At 33.7% G+C, this 13,586-nt stretch overlaps 1 protein-coding gene across 4 annotated transcripts in view; it reads right to left on the reverse strand.

Moving 5' to 3' along the window:
• Nucleotides 1–7,685: 7,685 nt before the first annotated feature.
• LOC111513263 (uncharacterized) overlaps nucleotides 7,686–13,586 on the reverse strand; it is a 46,114-nt gene continuing 40,213 nt past the window's right edge. For 2 of the 4 annotated variants that reach the window (XM_074185824.1, XM_023169444.2), the window contains one exon: nucleotides 7,686–8,240. The gene's annotated coding sequence lies outside the window, so the exon portion shown is untranslated. Of the gene's footprint in view, nucleotides 8,241–9,754; nucleotides 10,066–10,238; nucleotides 10,814–13,586 lie in introns of those variants that run through there. The other 2 variants (XM_074185822.1, XM_074185823.1) reach the window with 2 other exon arrangements.

Genomic DNA, 13,586 nt, shown 5'->3' on the forward strand with positions numbered 1-13,586 from the left:
TTTCATACATTACAATGAAGACGGAACCAGTGTAATGTGAATGCAGATGTGAAAGCCGCAGTGACAATGAAAGCTTTCACATGCATTAGATATAGATGCAATATGAACAAAATGCTAAATTATTCAAACGCGGTAAAATTCAAAGTTTTAACATGTCTTTTTCTTCTTAACATTTGAATTTGTCGAATATCAGTGTTGCCAATAATAAAACTACAGCAAATACCAGAAACATCCCCAACCATTTTTACGTGAATATTGTCAATTGAATGCTTTAAATTTTATGTCGTTTAATTGAATTATTCATTATTTTGTCATATAGTACCTAATTTAGTGCATGTAAAGCTGCTATTGTTGATCCTATGATAATGGTACCACAGCGTTAATTGTTTTTGAATGAAGTACTTCATTGTCATAGGATGAACAAAATACTTATTGTGCACTAGATATAAATGTTTATGACCAAAACATTAAAATACCGACCAGCTGCTGTGCTGGCTTATCAGGATGAGCATATTTTGTTAGTGTTGGTGAGGAAAGTTATCTTCTATTTGGTAAGCTGATGGATTGCCACCACTGTCTGAGAAGAAGGTCACAAAGAATACATTGTTTATTATAAAATTCAGGCCTTTTTTTCTGCATTATTTTTATGTAATCTATAATAAATTAATATATCTTAACTGAAAAAGTTGTTGTGATGAAATGATATGTAATGTATTGTAAAATAAAGTACTATATAAAAAAACAAATGGAAGTATACTTTATATAAAAACAAGTCTGAAGACTGTATCAAGGAGAGATACATACATATAAGAAAATGAATATTTCGAAATAAAATCACAGTATATTCATCTCTCCCGTACTGTGTAGGTACAGTATGTTCTGGTAAATGCCTGCCGGAAAACAACTACTCCCCCCGCTAATACCACGCTGGACGCTGAAATTATTCGACACGTTCATGCAAGATACCTCACAGAGTTTGGTCTTGTAGATGTTTCTCTTTTATCCAACTAAATGAATACACCTAGGCGCAAAGGCAGAGTTCAAAAGTCTTGTTCAATAAACAAGGGGTAATTTTCATTTCTCTACTTCCTCAGATCTTTGAAACTTAGTAATGCAATCAAACGCCTAAAATTGACATTTTCCATATCGGAAACTGATATACTTCTTATAAACCACAAACTCACAAAATTTTAAATACCACGTCAGTTAGATTCCATTGATGACTTCACTTACAATGACAACCTCACTTATGAAAATTCACTTCTTTGGAGACGCTTCTTCCATTCTCTACTTTTTCAGTTCTTTGGAAATTAGTACTGCGATCTGGAAATGATATATTTCCTATAATCCATCTCAGAAAGATCAAAATGCCGCGTCAGTTTTTTTCCAATGATGATCTCATCAACATTCATTGTTTTGGAGGCGCTTCTTCAAGAAGTTATTTTTCTGTTCTCTACTTCCTCCTATCTTTGGAACTTAGTATCATCATCATATAAGTGTGCTCAAAATTTTAAGTAGTTTGTCTCAAATAAATGTGTATTCTCAAAATCGAATTAAACGTGCTATAGCAATGCTGGGTACCTCATTTTATTTGTACCACGAGTGTAAGAAAGTAAAATGAAAGTGTGGTGTCTATTGGTGGAGTAAAGTAATTTTATCATGGCTGGCCTCCTCACTTCAAAAATGAAACGTAAATACTTCGAGATTCAATCATACGTGGATATTCTATTTTAAGACATATTTTAAGCCAATAGTCTGGGAGCCTTTGGTGTAATAATGAATATTACTGGAGTTTAGTCCCAACACCTCGACACGTGTTTCAATCACCAAGTGATCATCTTCAAGAGGAAGATTTAACTAAATTACATACAATATTGTCCTTATTTATACCAATTTATACCATAGATACCTCTGCTAGATACCTGCGCCCTAAATTGATTTTACATGTTGCCTTATCTACTAGTATTAAATTAATTTTACAATATTGCCTTATCTAACAGTCAGGTAAATCTGGTAATAAAACATTATTTCAACAAGCTATATAGTGTACTATTAGGTATTGGTCCACCATCCTTATTCATAATATTATTATGTTTACTTATTTCTACATTCTCATAGGCATCTTAGACGCCTGTTTGTTGGTAACTTGTCTAACTAATCTTAACGAACTAAAGTCTATGGAATGGTTTTGTTGCAAAATATGATGGGTGACTGCTGATTTTTCTGATCTTCCATGTTTTAGGTGTGCTAAGTGTTCTTATTTTAATAGATCTTTTAGTCTCTCCATAGTTTTTTGCATCACAGCCTTAAATTTAATTTCGTAAATTCCAGACTTTTCCGAATTCTCGACTTTGTCCTTTGGATTTCTTAGAAGCCTCTGTAGTGTATGTTTTAAATACAACCTTTATACCTTGTTCCTCGAAAATCTTTCCAAAGTTCTTCGTATATTGGTGGTATGGAACTGAGATATATTTGTCTTAGTTTTCGTCTTTTCTAAAAGTTGAGATTTCATTAATTCTTGATCTAAACTTTTTCTTCCTTATAATATCATCTACAATACCCCTCGAGAAACCGTTACTGTCTGCAATTTCCTGTATTGTCCATTTTTCTTTCGTGAACATCTCATGTGTAAGAGAAAATTTCAAAAGACGATGTACTAAAAAATTCAACTCAGCACGTTTGTGCTGTCTACAGTGATGTGAACTCTCAGGAATATACAACGGGAATTAGGCTTAAACAAGCAGATATTCGGTTTCTAAAGAGCTGTGGAAGATATTCAATTTTTCCAAAATTTGTTCACGTAAATATCCCTACTAAATCTGCGGTTGCTGATAAAGTCCAGAAATTCGCCAAAGAGAAATGGCTTCATTTAAAAATCGCTCATCTGTACACTAACCATAGTATCTTAGAATTAGATAGCTATATTCTATATAAAAAATTAACATATAGATTGATTAGACGAAAATGATTACGCATTATCGAATGACTTTCAGAGAGGAATGTTTCGGATAATTGAAACAAAATATATCAGGAAAATGTGTAGGTATTCTGAATAAGAAACTCAAACTAAGAATATACCAATAGAAGCTACTTCGAAAGTCATAAACATTTTCAAAAACATTATTCACAATCGTTTGATAAGAAAGAGATCAACCTTTTGAACAACGAATTGAAATTTGGTATCTCATCTTCAGAGAAAGTCCTTGAGGAAGATAAAAGGACGATTCAATAAATGCCTGATTCTTCGAAGGGAGTGGTTCGAGAGAAAGTCAGGAATTAAATTTCCAGGAACCTGATAACAGATAAACCGAAACATTCGATAAACGATGATAAAAACAAAACGAAACTTATCAAGCGATTGAAAGACAAAGACGTATTTTATTTGAAAGCCGACAAAGGTAACAAAGTAGTAATTCTGGATAAATCGGACTACTACGAAAGGGTCAATACTCTCATCATTGACGGACTGTATGCGAAAGATGATTGTCAAAGTAAAAGACGTCCTCAAGAAATGCAACAACATATTTACCCCTCAATTGAAACGGAACTTATAAGTTTCCAACCCAACGGTTGGAAACCAGGCTTCTACCTGGAAACCCGTTTCCAGGTAGAAGGTTGCTTTTATGAACAACAGGAGGGAACTGCTATGGTAACTCCTTGTCCACCTACCTGGCAAACCTGTTCATGAGCAGATCCGAAATGGAAACTGATGAGAAATCAGAGTATTTTCCTCGGATATTGCTGAGGTACGTGAATTATGTTTTTGCGATATTCGAACAAAAAATCGAATATTGAGAACTTTGTTTCCTTTTCAAATAACGGACTCCCATCAATAAAATTCACGTATGAGTTATAAATTAAAGGACAACTTCCATTTCTTGACATTTTGTTAACGAGGGGCAAATAGGGAAAGCTAGAATACTATGTATTCAGGAAGGAAACAAGGACGTATAGGTATATTCCTGACAGTTCACATCACTGTGGACAGCACAAACGTGTTGGGTTGAATTTTCTAGTACATCGTCTTTTGACTTTTCCTCTCACACATGAGAGGTTCACAAAAAAAACCTACAATACAGGAAATTCCAGCCAGTAACGGTTTCTAGAGGGTATTGTAGATGAGATAAAAAGAAAAATGTGTTTTCAAAAGGAATATATTATGAAAAAACAGAAAAAATACATTTTCGAGATTAAATATAAGAAAATAAAAAATTAACGCATTTTTAATAGAGAAATATCAACTGAGAATTTATAATAAGACTCATCCCTAGCTGTACCACTAATTGTTGGATTCGGAAAGATGAATCTTACATCCTGTTCTTTGACTAACGCCTGGTCAGGCACATCTGGAATACAAAATTGTTGCTGCGATTTACATCTAAGAAAGCTGACATGATATTCCATGTTATGATTCAAGGTATCCAAAACCTTTGCAATGTAGAAAACTTTTTGCTTTTTTGTACAAAATAGAACAAGCACAAATTCATCTTGTTCTGCTTGACTGAGCTAAGGGTTGTTCTAAACGCTTTTCAGTCAACATGTTTTCTTCGACTTCTGTTTCGTCTTCTTCGAACCAATCATTGTTATTATCAGAATCTTGGCACAATACTCTTTCATCATAGTCTTCTTCAGAATCACTTTGCAAAACTTGCCGCTTAATTTTTTTTTGGCTTCTGTTCTACTTTAAGTTGCTTCTCTGGCCGTTGCTATCTTATTTTTTTCTGGAGTATCGGTGGCTATGATGCTTTTTCCTAGCTCTCTTGATTTTCTTTTGTTGGTTCTAGGATTGGCTTTCAATGGTGCCCTGAATTGTTCTGGTGATACAAAATTACTGTTGCAATTGGATGGTCCAGCAACAGCCTCATCGTGTGATACCATATTACCTACGCCAATACCCGTGTTAGGAATCACACGTTAAAAGATAAGACCTCGTTAATCCTTAGCTCGCACAAGTTTCAACTTCTGAGGGTTGCGTTCGTAGGGGTGCGACAGCTGGTTAACGGAAAAACAGATTATTTTTAAATATTAGACTGGGCTGGAATTAGGCTGGCTGGGAACGGTCGATCTGTCACTGTGGTGGGCAAGAAATCATCACTGGAGAATATATCCCTGTCAAAAGGGCATATTCCAGTTTTCTGAAAGGCTTTCGTTATGTTGGAAATGGTCGTAAAAGCTATTTCAATAAATTCTCCAACATCGTATATGGTAACTGGACAACCTGGATGCGCATCGACCAAGAGTCCATAGCATTGTGGTAATAGTTCTTGAACGAACCAAAACCTCCCACATCCAAGAGCTGCATTCTTGCTGATATATGAGGATGAAGTATAAGTAACCCCGGATTTTTTTGCTAAGTCAAGCGCCTCTATACTTAAGTGGGATTCGTGGTTGTTCATTATCAGAATACTGGGATTATCCGGCGTGCTGTGGCTGTGCTTGATGAAATGACCCCATTACTTCAACGAACAGCTCACTGGTCATCCAACCCGAAGATGTTGCCAGGATTAGAGTTCCATGTGGCGTCCCAAAATTCATTCTCTTATTGACTTTTTTTCGGGGGAAAATAATGGCAGGTGGCAATGCTTGACCACTAGCACAAATAATGCAGCAAGTTGTGCATAATGTTTCCTTTTCACCGCTGGTGACTTTGCACGAGTTCCATCGGCAAAAGCTGGACTACGCTGGATTACTTTTTCCAATTTGTCAAAAAACCTTTTGACAGTCTCTTCATTAAAACCCGTTGCCGTTGCGAGGCTGCAAGCCTCCGGTTTTCTAAGACTCAGATCGGGATGCCATTGGCGAAAACATCGGAACTAGTCAATCCCCGCCAACTTCTCCGCTTTCCAATTGGGTGGTATTTTGAGATTATTAATCATGGCCATTTGATAGGCTACTTGACGACAATCTTTTGATGAAAGACCGTAAAATAATAGCGCACATTTCTTGTAATAGTCTTTCAATACTTTTTCTTGCTGGTCGGAAAACACTTTATTTACAGCATAATTTGGAGTTAAACGCAGCTGCACATTAAGTTCAGCAGCCCTTCGTGTCTCATTATAACGTTGTAATGTCGTGAAAGAAATACCAATTTTTGTCGCAGCTTGGCGGATACTCGAACCACCTTCAATCAATTGAAACGCGGTTTCTATCTGGGCCTGGGTGTGCCTGCCAATTTTTCTCTCGAAACTTTTTCTTCGTGGCATTTTCTGTAATAAAATGAACAAAATTGGCATATAAAGTTCAAATGTAAGCACTGTAATCGCAAGTCCATTAAACCTAATCAAAACTTCTGTGAAATGAATCCTTGTTTTTAAAAGATTTCAATTGGATATGTTTTGAATTAGGTTCAATTGGGGGAAAACAAAATCGTCTGAGAAGACTCTCTATAGTTTTGTCCATTTCATCATGAATTAGGTTTACTGTTGTTGGGTATACAGTGGATCATGGTCCACTGTTAAAAATGTGCACCGATCCGCTGTAGAACAAATCGCCATTTGATTTTCAAAATGTGGTTTTGACAAAATAAGTTGAATAACACCTGTTATTCGAGTGCTCTTACGAATGCTAATGATTTCTTGAAACAATACCCTGAACTCTATCATAGAAGAACTGATGAAATTACACAAAAAGTTCGACTTACCTGATAATAAGAAATGGAGGCTCCAAAACACAAATTCAACTGTTAAAAATTCGACTATCATTTAAACCCCTCAGCTGTGAAGTGAGTCAAAGAGGCATTACATTACCTACCACGTGCATCTCGCGCAAGCACCTACATACAATAGATAAACCAATAACAGACTGATTCACTGTGTAGCACTGATCCACTGTTGATCACCCTACCCTAAACTATACAGCTTGTTGAAATATTATTTTATTATCAGATTTACCTGACTGTTAAATAAGGCATTATTGTAAAGTTAAGTTTAAGACTAGTAGGTAAGGTAATATGTAAAATTAATTTAGGACAATTAAGGTGCAGGTACCTAGCAGAGGTATCTATGGTATAAATTGGTATAAATAAGGACAATATTGCATGTAATTTAGTTTAATCTTTCTCTAAAAGATGATCACTTGTTGATCGAAACACGTGTCGAAGTGTTAAAAATAACGGCTTGGTGTTGGGACTAATCTCCAATAATATTCTTTATCGATACTGTCCTGCTATACTTCAGTCTGATAAAAAAAGATTACAGGTATTACAGAACTCATGTTTACATTTGATGACAGGAACCTGAAGGCGTCAACACAGATCGCATCATTCAGATTGATAGGGTGGCTGACTATGGAAACGCAACATATTTTTCATGTGTATATAACCAAAATTCCTGCATACCTTTATATTAAAATAAATTATACAATTGATGTCCATAATTTGAACCTCAGATACAAAGATCAAGTTTCCACACCAGAGCAAACCAATTGGTTCATTTCAGACTGCCTTTGTTAAGTTGTTGGGTTAGTCTTTTCATTCTTTTTTATGTATTAATTCAATCCTGTCAATAAAAACGGTTATTGTTATCAAAAAGTATATTGAAGAATGAAATTAGATATATGCAAATAAACAAATTCAGAATCTGTTTAGTCTAATAGTATCGACAGTCAACCAATATTCCTCATACTCCAGAGATTTATAAACTGTGGGAATATGAGGATATAAGCCAAAAATAAATGAAACTACAGTGTTACTGTCAATGAATAAGATATAATTACCACAATATTTACACATTTTATTTACAAATATTGAATATTATACATGTATTCCGAATTATAATACAAGTTTGACGTGTTGGTCAATTTGAAATTTTTTCCTTATAAAAGAAAAGATTTGACGAGAATCTTAATCAGAAAAAATAACACTATGAATAGTTCATCTTGACAAAAAAGCTGCCAAAACTTTTATAAAAAAATATCTTATGTTTTCTAGAAAATTTATAAGGAGATTTCTGATATTAGACATCTACCTATTTGGATACCTATAAATTCAAACATATGAAATATTTAACTTAGTTTTCAACATTTTTATTAATTTCAATGTAGAATCCATTGATTGAAGGAAATGAATTAGTGTTTTTATCTGTCCTGTCAGCGCATAATAAAGATATAATGTTAGAAATGTCTTCTTATATCATTATTTATATTCTTAGAAATCAATAACACTTATAAATCTAATCATGTAAATCCTAGTAGAAAATTCAATTTGTCATAATTGATCACTCATCAGACAGTTAAAGGTAGTGCTGAAATATAAAAGAATTACATAAATCATCGATTAAACTTCATGAATGGAAACTTTTCAGGTTAAAGAAAAAGTATATTTTTTCCTTGACGATAATTTAATGAACAACCTGACAGAAAAATATGCTTATAAATTTTGGATTCAAATACCGTTTCAGAAACAGAAACACAGTTATCGAAATGTAGAGTCAAGAAAGCGTCCTTTAATATGAAATAAAGATTATAGTTATTGAATAGTCATATCCTTCACAAAATAGAGGTGAAGATGATTTCAATTATTTTTCTTTCTCATTCAAAAATTTAGGTTATTGAAATGCTTGACAATAAACAATACAGTCAATAATAATAATGCTTTTGATTTATTTACACAACAAAAATCATCAATGAAATCGCCAATATGAAAACATTTCCTGGATAGTTTCAGAAATTTCCCACATGTTTATTAAAAATGAAGTAGAAAGACCTTTCTTTCTCAAAAACCAGTATTTCCTAAAAGTATATCCCTTTCAGTTCAAACAAATTTACTATGGCTGGGATGAAATCAAATCAAAATGTTTTGTAGGAATCCAGTTTGTAACATATATGCATGATCTACACATCTTTGTAGAAAGTTTATTTTGAACTTAATTGTTTTCTCCCCACCATTGAAAGTTTCCTTTGGAAGTAGAACGCCCTAAACATTTTTTCCCAAAAATGTATCTCCCCTAAAATATATCCCAATGTAAACAAGATTCTTATGGCTGCAATTGAATGAAATAAATGTATGTATGTCTTTACGTACTGTCATTGTGACATGAGTAGATTTAACTCTTCCATGACATGAAGTCGTAATGTCATGAATGAATTGAATGCTTCATCTTGCGATATTATCGTGCTGAAGAGGCAATAAGGCAACTGTTTTATTCTAAAAATTTGAAGTCCACCATTCAGAATGATTGTGTTCCATTTTAATGAAATTTTATATTGTAATTGTTTCATATATTATATTGTGTAGCGCTTCTATGAATAATATCTGATTCAATTCCATAACAAATATTTCTAGTACTAAGGCGGAAAAAGTGATTATCGTATAATTCAATGTTCATATGAAAGTAATTATTTTGAAAGTATTTTTTATTTCATGTAATTCGAACTTCATGTGGAAGTAGTTGTCTACCGAAGGATTTTTCTTCCAGTTTGTATCTAAAAGTAATATCTATGCACGATCTAAAAAGTTTATTTTGTACTTAATTTACTTACTTCCTTCCTTCGGAAGTTTCCCGCATCAAAAAAAAAGGAGAAGTTGAAAGCCAAAATCTTTTATTTCCTAGAAACCAATCTCTCCAAAAAATATATCCTTTTCAATTCAAACAAGATTCCTATGGCTGGGAATGAATCAAATAAGCATATGAATGTAATGCGTAATGCTATGAATGAATTAAGTGCTTCATCTTGTAATGTTATTCAGAACGGTCCTGATGAGATATCAAGACAATTGTCTCATTTCAAAACTTCGAAGTCGGCCATATAAACAAGATTCCTTCTGGCTGGGATTTAATCAAATAAGTGAATGGTCATCGATGACATAAGTAGATCAAACTTATTCCGTGACATAAAATTCGTAATTTATGAATAAATTGTGTGGTTTTTTCTTATAATATTATCCAGATTGGTACTGAAGAACTCTAAGGTAAGTTTCTTACAGCAAAACATCGATGTCTACCAGTGAGGATGACAGTGTTCCATCTAAGTTAAATTTTATATTGTAACTCTTTCATATATTATATTATGTAGCGTTCCTTTGAATGATATCTGATTCAATTCTGTAACGAATGCTTGTTTAACAAACTGAAAGAAAAAGAGATTTCCATATAATTAAATGTTCATATGAAAGTAGTTTCGACAGTACTTTTTCTTTCGTGTAATTCAATGTTCAGTATGTACCTGAAAATAACATATATACAAGATCTATACATTTTTTTCTGAATTCAATAGCTCCCTTTCTTCCTTCGGCAGTCTCCTACATTTTTGTATAAAAATGACGAAGTAGGAAGCCAAAAAACTTTTCTTTCTCAATAAATTAAAGTATCTTGTGATATCGGTTACAAGTTAACTAGGTTCATAATCTTGAGAATATAGGAATAAAAAGAAATATATAATTTTACTGAGTTATGTTGGCCAAAGTGTTCGACATAATTGTCATTTGGATGTGTTTACAAAAATTAACAATAATTATTTCAAGAAGCGAAGAGTTGTATTTCGTTACATTATTCTGTGATTCGGAAACCTTTTCTTAATATCTCCTTTTTTGGTATCATTCCAATATCGGAATGACCATTTTCGTCATTTTTACGCTCTTTGACTATTCTCCCAGTTCCTATTTTTCATTTCGTCTCAATCAATGGAATCTTAGGAATGGAGTAGTGGGGAAATTCAAAATACTTTAAAACTGTCAATATTATTCTGGGTGTTTCTTTGGTAATTCTGGTTATTCTAGAGATTCTAGCTGGATATCAAAAAACCATCACAAGTATGTTTCTGTTGCATCCGGTTTTGACCTATTTTTGATTAAATATAATCAAATATGCTTCATTGTCTGAAAATGATTACGTCTCTTAAATAAAGACATAATCATTGGGAAATAAAGACATAATCATTGGGAAATAAAACTTAAAATCTGTAAATCGATTAGCAAATTTGTGATTTTGTTGTAAGTACTTCAACAAATAACGCTAGCGCCACCTGGCGGCAATAGTCTCAGCGAAATATACATTTTCAATACAGAAGTAAAAGATGAATAAATATATTTTTAACATTCTTAGATTCTCATCAATTTTATTTTTGAGTAACTTAGAAATATTCGATATTTGAAAAAAGTTTATCAAAAAATATTATTGATTATCTGTACTTTATGGGGTCTAATAAAATTGTCTATTGAGTTTTTGTTTGGGGAGTAGTTTAATTCGGTATTCAAATTGACTTAGTTTGAAGAATTATTTCTTGTTTCAACGTTGTTATTTATATTAGTTGAAACTGAGAATGAATTTACAGATTTGAAATGATGAATTCATTTGAAATAGACATTGGGATTGCCAAATTTATACAATGAAATGTACCTATCTAAGGTGCATCTAAGGAACCGGCGGGTAATTAGGCCCAAATAACAATTCATATTTTTTATACTAACACTGAAAGACATGTCAATCAATCGATCATTTAGTGATCCCAAGAAACAAAATGTTCATAACAGGAGATTTAACTAAATTTATAAAACTGAATATTAACAGAAAATGAGTTACTTCTACATTAAAAATATACATTACATCTTTATATGAAGAAAGAAGACGGAAGGAAATCGTTTTATCAGGATTTTTATTTTTTTTTCAACTGATTTTCAGAAACATATGATTTGAAAGTAATTATTTGACCGCTATAAACATTATTCCCATTATGAAAAATTAATTTTTAATCATAATTTGTGTTAACTTTTTTGGTAATGAGATTCATGGATTTTCGAGTATAATATTCTTGGATGTTTATTTCTATTGATAACAGAATGGATGAATATACATATTTTCAATTTATATAAAGAGGAGATATAAACTCGTAATGCCTTATCTTGCTCCTCGCCACCAATGTGACATACATTTTGGAAAGTAGGTAGTTGCACTGCACAAATAATAAAAATTGCTCGAGAGAGACTAATAGTAAATATTTTAATATTACTCTGAGTTATGTGAACTGTCAGTTTTTTTTATCTGAAAGATTATTTAATTCTGAATGTTTTTCTCCAAGTAATGGTACGTGGTTGATAACGTCTATCAAAACGTTCTCAGGAAGTTTATTCCACATAAACGCAGTTTTTCAAATGAGTTCTCAAACAGTGAAGTTCGAGGTATACTGAGTTGAACCTCAAAACGATGAGCACCCACAGTTCGTCGCGTATTTCTGAAATTCTGAAATGTACCGCTCTTGGTGGAATCAAATGTACCAAGTCACTTGACCACTTCCCATGAAAGTATCTACAGAAGAGAGACAAATCTCCAACCTTTCTTCGATGTTCCAGACTATCAAGGTTGCAAGTGATGTTCGCGTTTCTAATCAGGCAGATGTCACTTTTCTGGATGAAATCCAGCAGCTTCAGGGTATGGTTAGGGGCAGAGCTCCATACATGAGAACAGTACTCCAAAGAAGGTCTGATCTGAGCTTTATAAAGCATCAAAAGTGGCTGAGGTGTGTACAGTTTTCTGTTTTGGAACAGTGTTCCAAGCCTTTGAGAAGCAGCCTTTGCAATTCCAGCGACATGATTGTGCTAAGATATATTGATGTCCATTTCAACTCCCAACAAACTAATTGAAGCAGAAAGCGGAATTGTCTGACCTGACATTATTATATCCGGTTCGGAGACATTTATCTTTTTGGAAAAAACCGATGCCTGGGTTTTCATGGCATTGAATTGAACCTGGTTACTTTCACTCCAATTAGAAATTACTTCTAGGTCCTAATTGAGATATGCAACCTCCTGCTACAGGTGAGGATGTGCATCCGCAGCCGATGTCTTGGAATCCAAATGGAATGAAGAGACAAGTGTGACGTCGTCAGCAAAGCAATATATTGGATTCTTCTTTTTTTTCAATGACTCGTTGATATACAATAAAATGAGAGTTGGAAACAATATGGATCCCTGGGGAACACCAGCGTTGGTGGTAAATGTATTCGAGAGATATCCATCGACGCCCCTTGCAGGGAACGTTTTTTTCAGGAAGCGAAGATCCACACACAAAATGATCCAAGAAGCCATAACATCGAAGTTTGGTCAGCAAACCCTCATGCCACACAGGGTCAAAGGCCTTAGAAAATATGGGTGAAATACGATAGAAGGTCGCCTGTTGATCTTTGTTTCCGAAAGCCAAATATTTATGGATATGGTGATTTACAGCTTTCTCCATGATTTTTGATATCACTGATAGCAAAGCGACTGGTCTATAGTTATAAGGAAGATTTTTCTTGCCCTTTTCGGCAAAAGGCTGAACGCGAGCATGCAATCTTCCAAAAAAAGGAAAAACCCCTTTCTTGTAAGACATGTTGAAAAATCTGCAAAATACTGGTGCGTGTTCATTTGCGCACTTTTTGAGTACAATGACGAGCACTTCATCAGGACCAGACGCCTTGTTGATATTGAACAGTTTCAAAATTTGCCCGTCTAGATGCTGTCAAAAAGTAATTTCCGGCATTGTGGATTCTAGTGTAGAAATAGTGGGTGGTGCCTTTCCCAGACAATCGTTCAGCTAGTAGAATTGCTTTTTCTATGGTTGTTATTGCAACTGAACCGTCCACTTGTTTTAGTGGTGGAATTGTGAATTTTGTAA

Source organism: Leptinotarsa decemlineata, unplaced genomic scaffold (genome assembly GCF_025532065.1).
Source record: "Leptinotarsa decemlineata unplaced genomic scaffold, Ldec_3_MD MMD2_tig00078346_RagTag_RagTag, whole genome shotgun sequence".
Taxonomy (NCBI): Eukaryota; Metazoa; Arthropoda; class Insecta; order Coleoptera; family Chrysomelidae; genus Leptinotarsa; species Leptinotarsa decemlineata.